The following is a 14,378-nucleotide window of genomic DNA, read 5'->3' as shown; positions in this document are numbered from 1 at the left end:
CATCATAATGCATTATAGATACCTTCCTAATGCATTATAATGCAAGTTTTATAAACTCAGGTATAACTATTTATAAAAAAGGCATACATTATAGCCATGTTTATTATGCATTATGAATGCTCTTTGAAGCTCTCATCTATAATGTACTATAGATACCTTCATAATGCACTATAATGGTCAGTGAAATCCATTATACTGCATTATACATGAGTGCTTTAAGTAAAGTGTTACCAACAAATGATTATGAGAAAAGGAGCTGTGTGACTGAAGAAAATACAAACAAATGTTTTCTGCATTACATTATACTACTCTAGGATTATCAATAAGTTTGGCCAAAAAGTTGTTACATCTGGGAATGAAGACATTGTATTATACCAAACAAAACGTTTAGGATTTGTGATTTTTTGCATGTGCAGAGTTTCTAAACTCAGAAGGTGCTTTTCTTGATTAGGAAATATGATGTACTCTAATTTGCTCATGTTATTTATTTTCATTACTAAGAGACTTGGAGTTTCTTATCATAATTTGAGTTAAAAAAAAATTGACAATCATGTCAGTCAGTAAACCAGTGTTTAAAACTCGTCTATTTAATTTTTGATCAAGTAAAATTATATCACCAGATATTATTGGTTCTTGGAATATTTGGCTACTTAAAATCTGTATGGGAAACCACACTTCCATAGGAATTGGGTACTAGTTCATGCTGTGAAATAGTACTACAGAATAGAGAAGACATGTAATTAAAACTGTTTAACCAACAGTGTTAGGAGACTAAGTCAATAGCTCATGATCACCATGCTGTCACAGCATGAGTAGTGTGTGCACAGCTTGAGTCAGACGGTAAGCCATCCGTAATACAAAGGGGGACACAGGAGTTCTGTCCAAGCATTTATCCAAGCATTCTACTGTTTTACACTTCAGACAGACAAAACTTTCAAACACAGGGTCTCATGAGGTCATTACAGGCCTTGAGGTAGAAAAATCCAGTGGTTCCCCAGACAAACACAGAATATACTAACCTGACGCACTGTAAAAAGCATAACACTTTTTTAAAAAGTTCCCAGGAAATATGAGACCCAGAAACCCTTTGCCAAGGCATCGGTCGTCAAGGTGATTTCAGAGCAAAAGTTTCCTTTTTTGGGAAAAAGATGCTTTACACACACCCCAGTGCAAGTGTAGGCAAAGCTCCCTAAACAGAAGATCAAATTGCCAATGAAAGTTTGGTTTTAATGGGTCTTCCAGCTATTTCACACAGCAAAGCAGCAAGACTCCGAACCACATCAGTGTTTTTTGATACATTTTTGTGACTGAATGAAAATCGGATCCTGGAAAATCCAGAAATTTCAATATTAAAGTAACTTTTCTCCATTTATGATTTAGTAAATAATGAAATTATAAAATGCACTGTTTTGATCTCCAGCCTATTCACCAGATCTGCTGAACAACAGCAGCACAAAATTGCCAACACTGGCCCACTGACTGGCCTGAGCTTCTGGAAAAGCAGTTTTAACCAGACAGCTAGGATTTCACTGCTAGGATTTCACTGATGCGAGACTACAAGGTGGATTGGCAAGCATGTCACCAGCACAAATTCAGCACACTGCATGCTTTGGGCCATCACTGTAATCAGCACTGCAGCTCTGTTTACACCTCCTGCCCCATAAACACACTGCATGCTTTGGGCCATCACTGTAATCAGCACTGCAGCTCTGTTTACACCTCCTGCCCCATAAACACACTGCATCCTCCCATAGCTCACATAAAACAGCGACAACAAAGAGTTGGAGCAATCATTTGCTTCTTTAATGCTCAGTCATATTTTGGTTGTGTGGTTTCTGTAGCAGCCCATGTGCCCAAATAACATTAATCAAAGGCTTGGTCTCTTACCTAAAACTCTTATCTCAATACCTTAACTAATACTTACGTTGATATACCTTCCAAATATTGTGGCAAAGCAGGTAGCTCATCTCATTTGAAGTGCTGCTTATCAGCTTCTTACACAATTATGTTATTTATTATTCAGTAATTGTCATTAAATTATGCCATGAAAATTTGTACGGTTTAGCTAACATTGATTGTATACGTTGACTAATGTAGGTACAAAGAATGCTAAGGTTTTTCAAATACTGACTTATAAGATAACAACAGGCTCTCATACACAGTGTCTATGCAGATGTTTATTATGCGCAACACAATACCTGGCAGGATACATTGCTCATTGGAAGATTTAAGTAACAGTGATTTCTTTTTTTAAAAAGTTAGGCAAAACAGAACAGGGGAGAACACAGAATGAAATATGTGCTAACATTTTTTAAAATCTCTTACGTAATTTAAGTAGCATAGGAATTACTCTTGAGCGGGATGGGTGGGATACATCCTACCCAATATTCAAACTGTGGTGTTTCTCCCACCCAATATTTTCCAGGATTTTGCTGTTAAAAATATAAATAAACTCATCTACGGATCAAGGGGAAAAAACCTTTAGACAATGATTTCCGTTTCATACATATAAACAAATGTGTATAGTCAGTACTGAAAAAGACGTGTAGCCTATACATAGGAATACAAATGAGGTCATACAGAATAATGCGAGAGGGTGGATTTGCCTCAGTCACTTACTGGAGCTGTCCCTGTCCCTCCAATACTGAAAACACAGTGACACCCTTGATAAGTAGTTGCTTTAGTGCAACTAAAAATGGTGGTCATTTCAATAAAACCACTGCATTGAAACTCATCTAGGTAACAGTGAATGGCTCAATGTGAACCTGTATCTGCGGATCCCCATAAGGATCACAGTCAGTCTGGGAGTTTGAGTCACTGTCACTGGCTTAAATGATGCATCTCAGGAAAGACCCTCTCTTTGTAGTAGTGCTGAGAACGCAGATGGTCCCGCAGCAAGTACAATCTGTGCAGGGGAGGGGTGCTAATCCAGGGTCCATGTCATCTGTGAAACAGAGATCTGCACGCATCACAAACAGCGGGGGGGGGGGGGGGGCAGGGTCTGAAGCATCCCAAAGGCAACCAGGCTGGCTTTATGCCACCCTCTGGGATGTCTGAGTCTGCCTTGGTTAATTAAAGAGATCAGGCTCCTTTTCTGAATGTTTCTGTCCAAATGCACAGGGATTGCCTCGTTGGAAAACATTTCCAGTCACAGGGCAATTAAATAAATATGCTAAAATGTCAGAAGTGCTGCCCCAGTGTGATTATGTCATACAGTACCAACACGGCACACATAACACAAATAAAATCTCTCATACTGCATGCAATTTCAAGGGTTCTAACTTTCCAGAAAGCTGCTTTTATGTCATATTACTATTACAATGTAATATTTTTTTCATAAAACTTTCTGTTAAATAATTAAGCTTAGCTACAGTACCTAAATTTCTACAATCAAAGAATTATTTAACTTTGTAACAAGCAATCACTTCACTAAAAAATCTTAATGTTCTAGGTGTTTTGTTGACATTAACCAGACTATTCTCTTTTTAAAAGAGGAGTACAGGAATTATTCTGCTTAGTGCATACGCCACATCAGAAGTATCCACTCTACGGCTTGTTGTACATCTGCCATGATCACATGGCTTGACCACTGGACTGCGAAAATAGCAGTGAATGTGCATTGAAGAATTATCTTCCTGCTGACAGACAGACAGGCAGACAGAGACATCCAGGCTCACATTCCCTGTAGCTTAATCCCCCCCCCCCTTTCTATTCATTTTCTATGTACTACATGCAACACCAGAAGAGAAGAATGTACAATGAATTAAAAACTTGTTCTGTTATATAACTGGCAGCATTATCTGTTGAGAACGATGGAGCTGCATTAGATTTGAAGCTTTTCATTTGAACTACAGGACATCTGGAGCTTTAATACCCAGACATTTACGATCCCTAATCATTAAGTCCAGGGACTGACAAGGTCTGTTGCAAAACGAAAACACTTCGAGTATAAGGGATACAGCTCTTAAAACACAATAAACATGTTTTTCATTAACAGAGACCTCAGTCACACAAATTTTACATGACCATTAAGCAAACTGAATAAACACTCACTGTGTAGTATTCCAGCAAATGGACTGAATCAGACTTAAAAAATGATAGATATTTCAACATTATTAAATCAAAGAGTGAATGTAAACCTAACTCAAACTCATCTTAAACCATAGGTTATTTATTTTGGATCGCACTTTCTTAATTTAAAACATCGCATGCAACAAAGATCAAGCCTTGATATCTGTAGTCGCAGATCGAGGTGCAGTCTTTGGCACGCCAAACCACATTCTCTGAAACAGCACTTGGCCTGACTGGAAACAGACCCTCATTGTTTATCTACCAAATTACACAGCTTTAATAAGCTGTTTCTAATCATTCTTTGTATAACCACGTTAAACAATGTTTCTATTTGTGAAGATATGTATTTCATTGAAATACGAGGGGTGTTCTGCTCTGTGTGTGCAGAGTGTGCATGTTCTCCCAGTGCCATGGGTGCCCTCTGGGTACATTGGCTTCTTCCTGCAGCCCAAAACCATGCATTTAGGCTAACTGTTGTTTCTTAATTGCCCACAGTGTACAAATGATGTGTTTGTGTATGTACTCAGTAATGAACTGCCATGCCATCCAGAGTGTTCCCCAGCCTTGGGCCAGGTACTGCCTGGGATGGGCTCCAGCACAACCAGACCTGGATTAGCCAATGGAAGCTGGATGGACAGACAAGTAAGACAAGCCAAGCAGGCAGTAATAAAGCACAGATAAAGAGTAAAGAGGAGGAAAAAAAATCTAACAGCAATTTAAGACAAACACACACTTATTTTTGTTTGGGGGGGGCACAGCTTTACTACTAATAAGAGACCAGCCTTCAGCACTAGACCGCAAATTCAGTCAAACACTTCAAACATACTGAGGAGCAGTTTGTAGCCTTATTTAAAAAATACAATACCAAGCAACCTCCTCTCAGACTGTTCACTCACAATCCTGCAGAGAGAAGATAATCATTCTAATGCAGCAATAATACAATAACATGCATTATATCATACAACTGAGTAATCCATAGCCCAACCATAATCCCACCATTTTCAGTTACATGAGTAAAGGAAATGTACTGGGCTCGTGATGTCTTACAACTGTAAGAGATCATAAAATCTCTCTCATGAAGACCCAGGAAACACCCATAAGTTTTTCATGGGAAAGAGATGGAGAAAGTTTTTTTTTTTTTTTTTTTTTTTAAAGAAGCTTTCAATGCTCCCAGGAGTATTTAAAAACAATGGAAATAATGAGAGAACCCAGATATTACCAAAGTCTTCCCACAACAGTGGCCATCCAAATCTGAAGGGTAATTGTCATTGAAGTGACTATGCCAGCAACAACACTGAAGCTGACAGAGATGTTTGAAAAGCTACCTGCCCAGAAGGATAGGAATCGTGTCCAGGGTATTCTCGCATTTTATGCCCCTGGGACAGACTCCAGGCTGATGGTCTGGTGAAACAAAAATTGAGCTGTTTGGTCTGAAAGTGAAACACCAAGCCTAAGTCTAACACATCTGATAATCCAGGTCACATAAAATACGTAAGATTTTTATTTTAAAAGAAAATAAGTAATATGCTGCATGCAACAATCTCAAGCAGGCTGTCAGCAGCAGGAAGTGTTTAACAAATGCGTTCCCATAATGATCCCCAGCCCTTTAATACACACACAGCAGTCTGACCTTCCCCCCGAAGAGCTGGGAGAGGTGGCTGGGGAGAGGGAGGTCTGGGTCACTCTCCTGAAGTTGCTACCCCCGCGACCCGACCCCTGGACAAGCGGATGATAATGGATGGATGGATGGATAGATGGATAATCTGACCTTCAACTCCATCTGCAGCAATAAAGATATGATCATTCTGTATCTGGTTAGAGGTAATTGGATAAACCGCTCTAATACTTGGCAATTACATCTATATTTACTGTTGGAAAAATATACGGGTCAAACTTCAAAACGGTAGAAGAATGCATAACAGTCTGACGAGTCGATCATCATATTCTATAACAGACATAATATTCGGTGATGATACCCTGAATTTTTCATAAATATAATTGATTTTTAAAGCTGCTTATCTGCCGTTGTTGTCCAATACAAAATCCAAATGTTTTAACACTACCTGCTACCCCGGGTTCTATCAGTAAAAACCACATCCACCAAATATTATGAGACAGCAATAATAGTGCAGAATCCATCCATTATGAGGTAATGCAATTACTAAAGAGCAATACATTACCATTAGTAATCAAACATATCATCTAGGAAAATCTAAAAGATAAAGGATCTTGAGAAGGGGACGGTCACATTAAATGGGTAATTTCTATGACCAAAACTCATATAACAATTGAGAAATTGTGTATAGCACTGACGACAGACATTTTGCATTTATTAAAAGCGACAGAGCAGTTTTGGTGCCAAAAGTATGAGGTGCGGTGCCAGATTCCCGCAGAACAGTTCCAGATCCTTGCCGACTCATTACCATTCATGCTCTCCTGCCTGATCCAACAATTTACAGAGTGCCATAGTAATCTCTTCATCCATTCCCTGGACATCAGATGGAAGTGGGGAGCTTTCTTATATGGCTGCTCATATACTGTATTTTCTAAGACCCGCAAACCGTCAACCCCTATAAGAACAATAACAATGTTGTACAGTCACCAAATTCAGAGCGTTGTGCAGAATAGGACATATGAAACTGCACACAACACAATAGAACAATATGAATAATTGCAGATGCATTTAAAAGAATCTGTGGTTTGAACTTCCATATAATGGCCATTTCCCATTGTGACAAAGAACCTCACGCATTTTATACTTCTGGTTTATTGTAATTTGCTGATAAGCCAACACTGCATGGCTTGTGCTTGAAGTAGCTTTACTTTCCTAAAAAAGTAATATTGCCTGTTTGAGGTAATATTTAGCAAAAATGTCATGAGTAAATGGGTTAAATATATTTACAAAAGTATGTTGTAAAAAAAATCATTTTTACAGTTGCACATTTGAGAGAACTGTCATTTGTTTTTGCTTATTGCTTTTTAAAATTGTTTATTGGTACCCTGTGGTACATTTGACAAAATGTTTCCATAATTATGGGATAAGTAATTAGCCAGTCTAGTCCAGACTTACACAGCCCTTCCTGTAGGGAAAAAATAAAACAAAAAAAACTTGTTCCCAAAAAGAGGCAGTTACGGAAATTCATTTCCTTTTTACCAAAAACATTTAACACACTAGTCTTCAAACGGCTGACGGAAACAAATGTAAAAAACAAATCTGCACATTAGTGAAAAGCTATGAAATGCCTCCATCCTCATCATTAAGTTCATGAACTACATCAACTTACTGCCACAAAGGCAGAGAACACAATAATCACTTTGTTTGTTGGTTTAAATTAAACACCACACTAAAAAACACTGGTAACACTTTACTTGAAGCAGTCTACATAATGGTGACATGTAACCGTCATAAGAATGACATGACACCTGTAATGCACATTAATGACACATTATTGATGTTTATGACTGTTGTCATAATGTGTCATTCAGTTCCAAAAAACGAATGACACATTATGACAACAGTGATGTTTATGACAACAGTCATAAACATCAATAATGTGTCATTAATGTGCATGACATGTGTCATGTCATTCTTATGACGGTTACATGTCACCCTTATGTAGACTGCTTCAAGTAAAGTGTTGCCAAAACACTAAATGTTAAAGTAGGTAAGCAGGGTATGGCCTCCTGAATCCACTCCAGAATTACTCAGGAGAGTGCTTTCATCTTTCCTTTCCATGCATCTTCACCTATTCCTCCTTACAGATGTTTAAAACAGCGGCAAATACAGATGCCAGGAAAGAAAAGTGCCTCGATCCTCAGACCCATGCCAATTACCCTTTCCGCCTGCTAATACTCGAGTAACATCCCATTAAGTCACCTATTTCTGAAACTTTGCTTGAAGCATAATAATACTATGCAAAAGTCATTCAGTCATTCCATCCATCTACCGCGTCATTTGTTATAGCGCCTTTGACTGATTGCTCCGTATTTTCCTTCGACATGAAACCGGACTCATATTCCTGCTTTGAAGTCATCCCAGTTCTTTAACTCTTTCAGCTAGCATGCCTCTATATAACCTTCGCGGCTACCCTGAAAAGAACAAACAGTTTCCAATGCAGACTTTTCCAGACATATCTAAAAAAAAAAAAAACTGCCAGTCGGCCAGTCTGACCAGTACGGGTCAATTGGATCAGCAACCCTAATTTAAAATAACGCAAACATTGAAATGAATAATATCAGACCATCTGAATTGCTGGCAAACAAACAAACAAATGGGGAAAATAGCGGAAGTCGATATTATATCGACCTGATACCATTGCAGTTTAGTCAACCATATTAATGAAATGAAAATCTTCAGCCATTCATTTAGGATTTAAATATGACTAGCAAACGCACACCACGCCTGATGTCAAACTGCTCTCTATCGGGTACTTTAGCCACAGCGCCTCGCCAAAATGTTCTATACGACTGTCTGCCCCGGTAACTTTGAGAAGTTTTCCGCTGATAATGAGATTTTTGCGCTATTGACGCTGGAATAAATCATCTAAGATTGGAAAACCGTCCGGCGTCTGAAAGCAGCAGACAAAGCACGGCAACAAAGCAGAACCATACAGAGAGACATCTGTCAACGATTACTGAAACAGTAGCATGAATTAATAAAATGTAACTTACAAAGTTAAAGCACACATTTCTAAGTTATACAGTTCTACTATTGTTATTTAATTTTTAAATTACAGGTCAATTATTTAATGTATATAAATATTATGCGAACATAACAACTGTGGTAAAACTTACCATTCGCCCGCCAATGTCTGAACTATTAAAGCGAACTCTGACTTAACTCACGCCGTTGATGAAATACCGTATATTATATAACTTCCAGTAACAGCTAAACCGTGGATGGGCTTCCTTTGGTCTTCCAGTCGCCTTGTGCCATAATACTGTTATTTTTTTATCCAAAGCAGTGTGTACCGCTTGCAATGCTTGGAGAACATCACGCCACTTCTGGTACGACTACGTACACTAAAGATTTCAGCTAAGCTTTCTAATAACAGGTTGTAAATGAGTCCTTGTTTTTAAGCCTTATGTATTTTAAAGAAAAGTACGTAAGGGATATACGAAGACTATTTAGAAGACTAAACATCAAGACTTGGAGTTCATTCTGTTTAAGTCAGTGTTTCCAAACATAATTGTTTCCAAGAGCTTGAGGAAAGAATTCAAAGACAGTTCTTCTCAGAGCACTCCTCCATCCAACAGGCATCAACAGTGCATATACTTTTATTACTGACCAAGCATACATTAAGTACTTTTAATTTTCTAGTCTGTGAAATGCAACCCTTAACTTTTCAGAAACGTTTACATACACACGCATCTATGTGGAACCAATAGGAACTTAAAGTTTTACGTTAAAAGGTGGAGAAAATTAAGCAACGCGAAAGAAGCCGCGCGGTCCTGCAGCTTTTCCCAGAACAGGCTCTCGGGATGGAAGGACTTATACTTAAGGTTCCTCATCCCTCTACAAAGTGTACGGAAGACCATTACGCTGGGAGGAGCCTTTGCTTGTGACGTATGATTCTAATTACCAATCGAACATCAAAAATTAAAGGAGGCGGGAATTGGCGAAAAAATTCGCTCCAATATCATTGGAGTTGGGAAAAGTGGGGCGGGGACATCGAAGCTGGTTCGTTACAAGCGACGTCATTGAATAAAATGCACGACAAAATGTGACCAATTTATTGATGACTATAATATGAAATAACGACGTTCATTTTTGTTTTTGATATACAGCATTTTAAATTATACGAGGTACCACCGCAGGGCGGTATATACCTCGTCAGTGTTTTTCAGAATCTAACAGCAACCGGAATTCTGGCAGGGATGTGCCACCATTCTTCTGCAAGAACTGCAAATCAGTCAGTCCATGTCTCAGGGTCATGACATATGGACAGCATCAAAATTATGTTCATCAAACCCCTGGACAACCACACGTGATCTGTGTGTGGGGACATTGTCATCCAGAATGACATCCAGAAAATTACACAGTACTGTAATTGAATTTAATATAATGGGCAAACCCAAAGTATGTAAATAAATAAATAAAATGTATAGGACCATTAGAGGCCTTCACTGTTGAAGTCAAGCACTCTTGGTAGTATATTTAGGTTGCAGGCTCTATATCAGGTATTTCCAATATGGTCAGATGAATCATCCCATATTGCATCCTTTGATAAGAATCACTTTTTGCATAAATTTGCTTTGTACTTTGCATAACTGCGCATGTATTTTGCCAGATGTAGAGAAAACTAAATAAACGGAATTATCCCTAACATTCAAGGGTTACATTTTTAGAAGTAATAAATATTACATTATTTAATGAAAATGAAAACTTGCTTTTTTAACCATTATAGGCTTTCCTTAGCAACATAAATGTGCTTTAACTGAAATAAATTATACCTAATCTTTAATTTATGTGACTGGATGTGATTTGAATTGTTCTACAGTACTGTGCAAAAGTCTTAGGCAGTCAGAAAGGTTGGAAGCTATTTATCTGGGTAGTACATGTGCATTGATTCAAAACAAAAAACACAATATAGTTTTAGAACATATAAAATTAGCATTAACATAATAAAAACTAGTAAAAATGTCTTCTATTTTCTAAAAAGTTCCTGATATCTAGTCAGACAGCTAGATGAAAACTGCTTCAGTTCCTAAACCTCTTCTCAGGGGCACTGCAGCCATTAATGTAATTAAATTAATTAGTTTTAAAATGTAAATGAGATAATTATTAGCTATACAAGGTGTGTTAGTGGTTGAGACAAAAAACACATGGGTGTATTGAATGGTTGCTTCAAATACTGGGGTGATTTTAGCAGAGGTTTTGAAATGGCTGACATACTTTGACAGGCATAATAGCACAGCTTTACACCAACATGAAGATCATTTAAACATAACTTTCTTTTGCTGCCTAAGACTATTGCACAGTACTGTATTTTTTTAGTCAGTATAACATTGAGTACTTGTCCAGAACTTGTCCAGAACCACTGCACCATCGGGACTAAGTCTGGAAATCAGCAAACCTAGATAATGATGCAGAAAGTATAAATGGGGATATGCAAATGTTATGCAATTCAGTGTAATTAGTATCAAATTAATATCTGGAACAACATCTGGGGTGACTGGGTGACTTACCATTCAGTGAAACAAAGCAATTTATGGGGAGGAACTTGGAGGCACAGGTGTTTGGTGAGGTCTGCTGGTGGCTGGGGATCGTGAAGACCCTCAGCAGCCCCCTTCACCCTCAGAGCGACGGGCTGGTGGAGTGGTTTCTCCATACTCCAGCCACACAACTGGCGATCCTCACAGAAGGGCACCAGCGTGACTGGAACACCCACCATCCTCTGGTCCTGCGGGCTTATCTGGCAGGTGGTACAGGAAAGTACCGACTGCACCCCCGCCACCCTTATGTTTGGCCTTGAACTGCTGACCCTGGAGGAGCTGGTGTTCGGTTTGCCCCGGTGACACCAGGACTAGACTACCTGCGCCAGCCCGGGGGGTGTTTACACGTTGTGCATGAGCTGGCCAGGGATCGTCAGAGCGCGGCCACAGCCTGACAGAAGATGGCACCCGACACCATAACTAAGCAGTAAAAAATTTTAAATTAGCCAAAAAAAAAAAAACTTGGGGTCTCTGTCCAGTTTCCTTTTAAGGTGCTCCAGCCAAACTAAGGCAAGCTACCGTGTAAGACAAGGTTCCCCATTTCACTCGGATTCACAGTGTATGTTAATGCAACTGTGTTTCGGCATCCATTCAAACACAATTTTTAGCCTTGTAAGCTTGTACACACTCTGGATTTCCCCCTGCTTTTAAGTTTAATGTTATATTTTCTATCACAAAATGCACACTAATATTGGTGCCATTGAATATCAAAAAGCAAATTGCAATAGTTATACAAAATGAAGACAAATTGCAGAATAATGCAATCTTATTAATAGATTGTTTGGTATTCCAAGTCTAATTTGAACATTTCTTTGCTCAATAGCTCTGCAGAATTATGTGGTCAGACAAATATTCTTAAATCCCATCTGGGAAGCAGATGCGCTATGTCATGAAACAGTGAAGGATGACAGGTTGGAGGGTGAGGTCAGTGGCTACATAACAATGCACTTTGCTTTTGAACTGTGTAGAATAACAGGAATAAATAACACTTATGAGCAGCAGATGTTTGAAAAAAGTTACACAGTTTACAGAAAAGTATTGTTTAAATGCAATGCAACAATTTAAATAATTATAATAATAATAATAACTTCTAGTTACCAGACCAAATTGTTAAGAAAACCTATAATTAATAGGAAACTAACATGAGTTGTTTGAAAATATACTACATTAGATTGCAGGAATGCAGTCTCCATAAACATTTCTTTCCAGCTGATTATGTAGAGATAACCACAGTTGCACATTCATACTTGATTTTATTTTGTTTTCATGTCTCATTAGTACCTCAACTGTGACTTCAGTATTTCTGTATATTGATCACACATTTCCAGCTATGTCTGGTGATCCTCTCGGGAGCTTCGTGCCTTATCAGTAAAAACCCTCAGCCTCTGGCTGAACAAGTGAGAAATCCAATACACTTAAGGCACATATCCAGTAAAACATCTTGAATCTGAATTATGACTTCAAACACTGACCTGGATAAGCGTTTGGAAGGTAGATGGATGGAATATTAATTTAACTGCTAAGATACAACAAACGCCATTGATGTGTATATGCAGTTTCAAGATCAGGAACAAATATTTAAAAAACAAAACTCCCACAGCATTGAAATGAAAGACCCCGGTATAAAAACAGAGGACATGATTTGTTTACCGTATGTATGCTGCACCATTTTTGTTTGACTGTTATTTGTGTCTCAAGCCATAAACATTTTTATAAATTCACTAACACATCAGAGGTTAATTTATGCAAAGATCATATTAGGGTTTATATACATACATACATACATACATACATACATATATATATATATATATATATATATATATATATATATATATATATATATATATATATATACATATACACACACACACACAGACTATATATATATATATACACAGACTATACACACACACAGACTATATATAGTCTGTGTGTGTGTATATATAAATTCGAGTTCTGAGGTACCACTGTGTGTGTGTGTATGTATGTATATGTGTATATATATATATATATGCACACACACACATACACAAACACACACACACACAGTGGTACCTCAGAACTCGAATTTAATCCATTCAGAACTCCGGATCGAATCCTAAAAAGTTTGACTTCTGATCGAATTTTCCCCATAAGAAATAATGGAAAACCAATTAATTAAATCAAACACAAAAAATTACACCTAAACGTTTTTTTTTTTTTTTAGCATTTAAACACAAAATGAACCGGATAAAACAAGAGCATATACTGTACTAAACACATCTAAGCACATTTATCAAAACAGTAACTTGTAAAGTAAGAAAATAAATGTATCCAAGTAATGTGTAAAGTTAAAAAAAACAATGTGTCCACTCCTTCTGTGTGCCACGCCCCCTCGTTAACCCCGTGTGGAATCCCCTAGTGATCAGCTGTTTCTGGTTGTTGTCATTAGTCCTCTGTATTTCGTCCGCGTTTCAATTTGTTTCCCCAGTCCGGTCATTGTATTGTCCGTCTGCGTTTTGCCTGCCTTACCTGTAATTAAACTCCGTATTCCCCGATACCCTGACGTCTGCGCCTTTGTTTCCGTTCCGTCCCCGCTCAGCACGACAATATTATTATAATGAAATGTATTAATGAAATGTTATTAATATTAAAATAAGAAATCCTTATTTTTAAATGTATTTTATTATATAATAATAATAATTACTGTTACTCATTGTCTAAATGTATTTTTACTGTCAAAATATATGTATTCAGCTAGTGTAAACATGCACGATGCTATCACAGCGAATGCGAGGCTCAGACTGAAGCTTTACCCTTTGTTTCTGCTGAGAGACATGCCGCGTGACTCATTTCCCCGTGTGTACAAGTTATCTTGGGTCGGCATTTACTGTTTGACTTCTGAGATTCAGATCGAGCTCTGTGAGAGTGTTACAGCATTCTGGGAGGAAACCAAACTTTGCCACTCATCCCCAAAATGTATAACAACTTCAATTCTAACTGGAATATCAACTATAACACCTGTGGTATTTTGGACATTGAAATTGCAGTTGTTTTTCTTTCCTCCTAGTAGTGCAAGTTTTTGTTCCTCTAGTTCACTGACTTCTGTT

The 14,378-nt window shown here is 37.9% G+C and overlaps 1 protein-coding gene across 4 annotated transcripts in view; it reads right to left on the bottom strand.

The window, feature by feature from the left end:
* The window catches only part of pdzd2 (PDZ domain containing 2), a 72,859-nt gene extending 63,303 nt beyond the window's left edge, over positions 1-9,556 (bottom strand). For all 4 annotated transcript variants that reach the window (XM_023823346.2, XM_023823347.2, XM_023823348.2 and 1 more), the window contains exon 1: positions 8,866-9,556. The gene's annotated coding sequence lies outside the window, so the exon portion shown is untranslated. The remainder of the gene's footprint in view (positions 1-8,865) is intronic.
* Between the last annotated feature and the right edge of the window lie 4,822 nt (positions 9,557-14,378).

Source organism: Paramormyrops kingsleyae, chromosome 7 (genome assembly GCF_048594095.1).
Source record: "Paramormyrops kingsleyae isolate MSU_618 chromosome 7, PKINGS_0.4, whole genome shotgun sequence".
Lineage (NCBI taxonomy): Eukaryota > Metazoa > Chordata > Actinopteri > Osteoglossiformes > Mormyridae > Paramormyrops > Paramormyrops kingsleyae.
The sequence above is the reverse complement of the archived record's forward strand: the minus strand, read 5'-3'. Positions and strand labels throughout refer to the sequence as shown.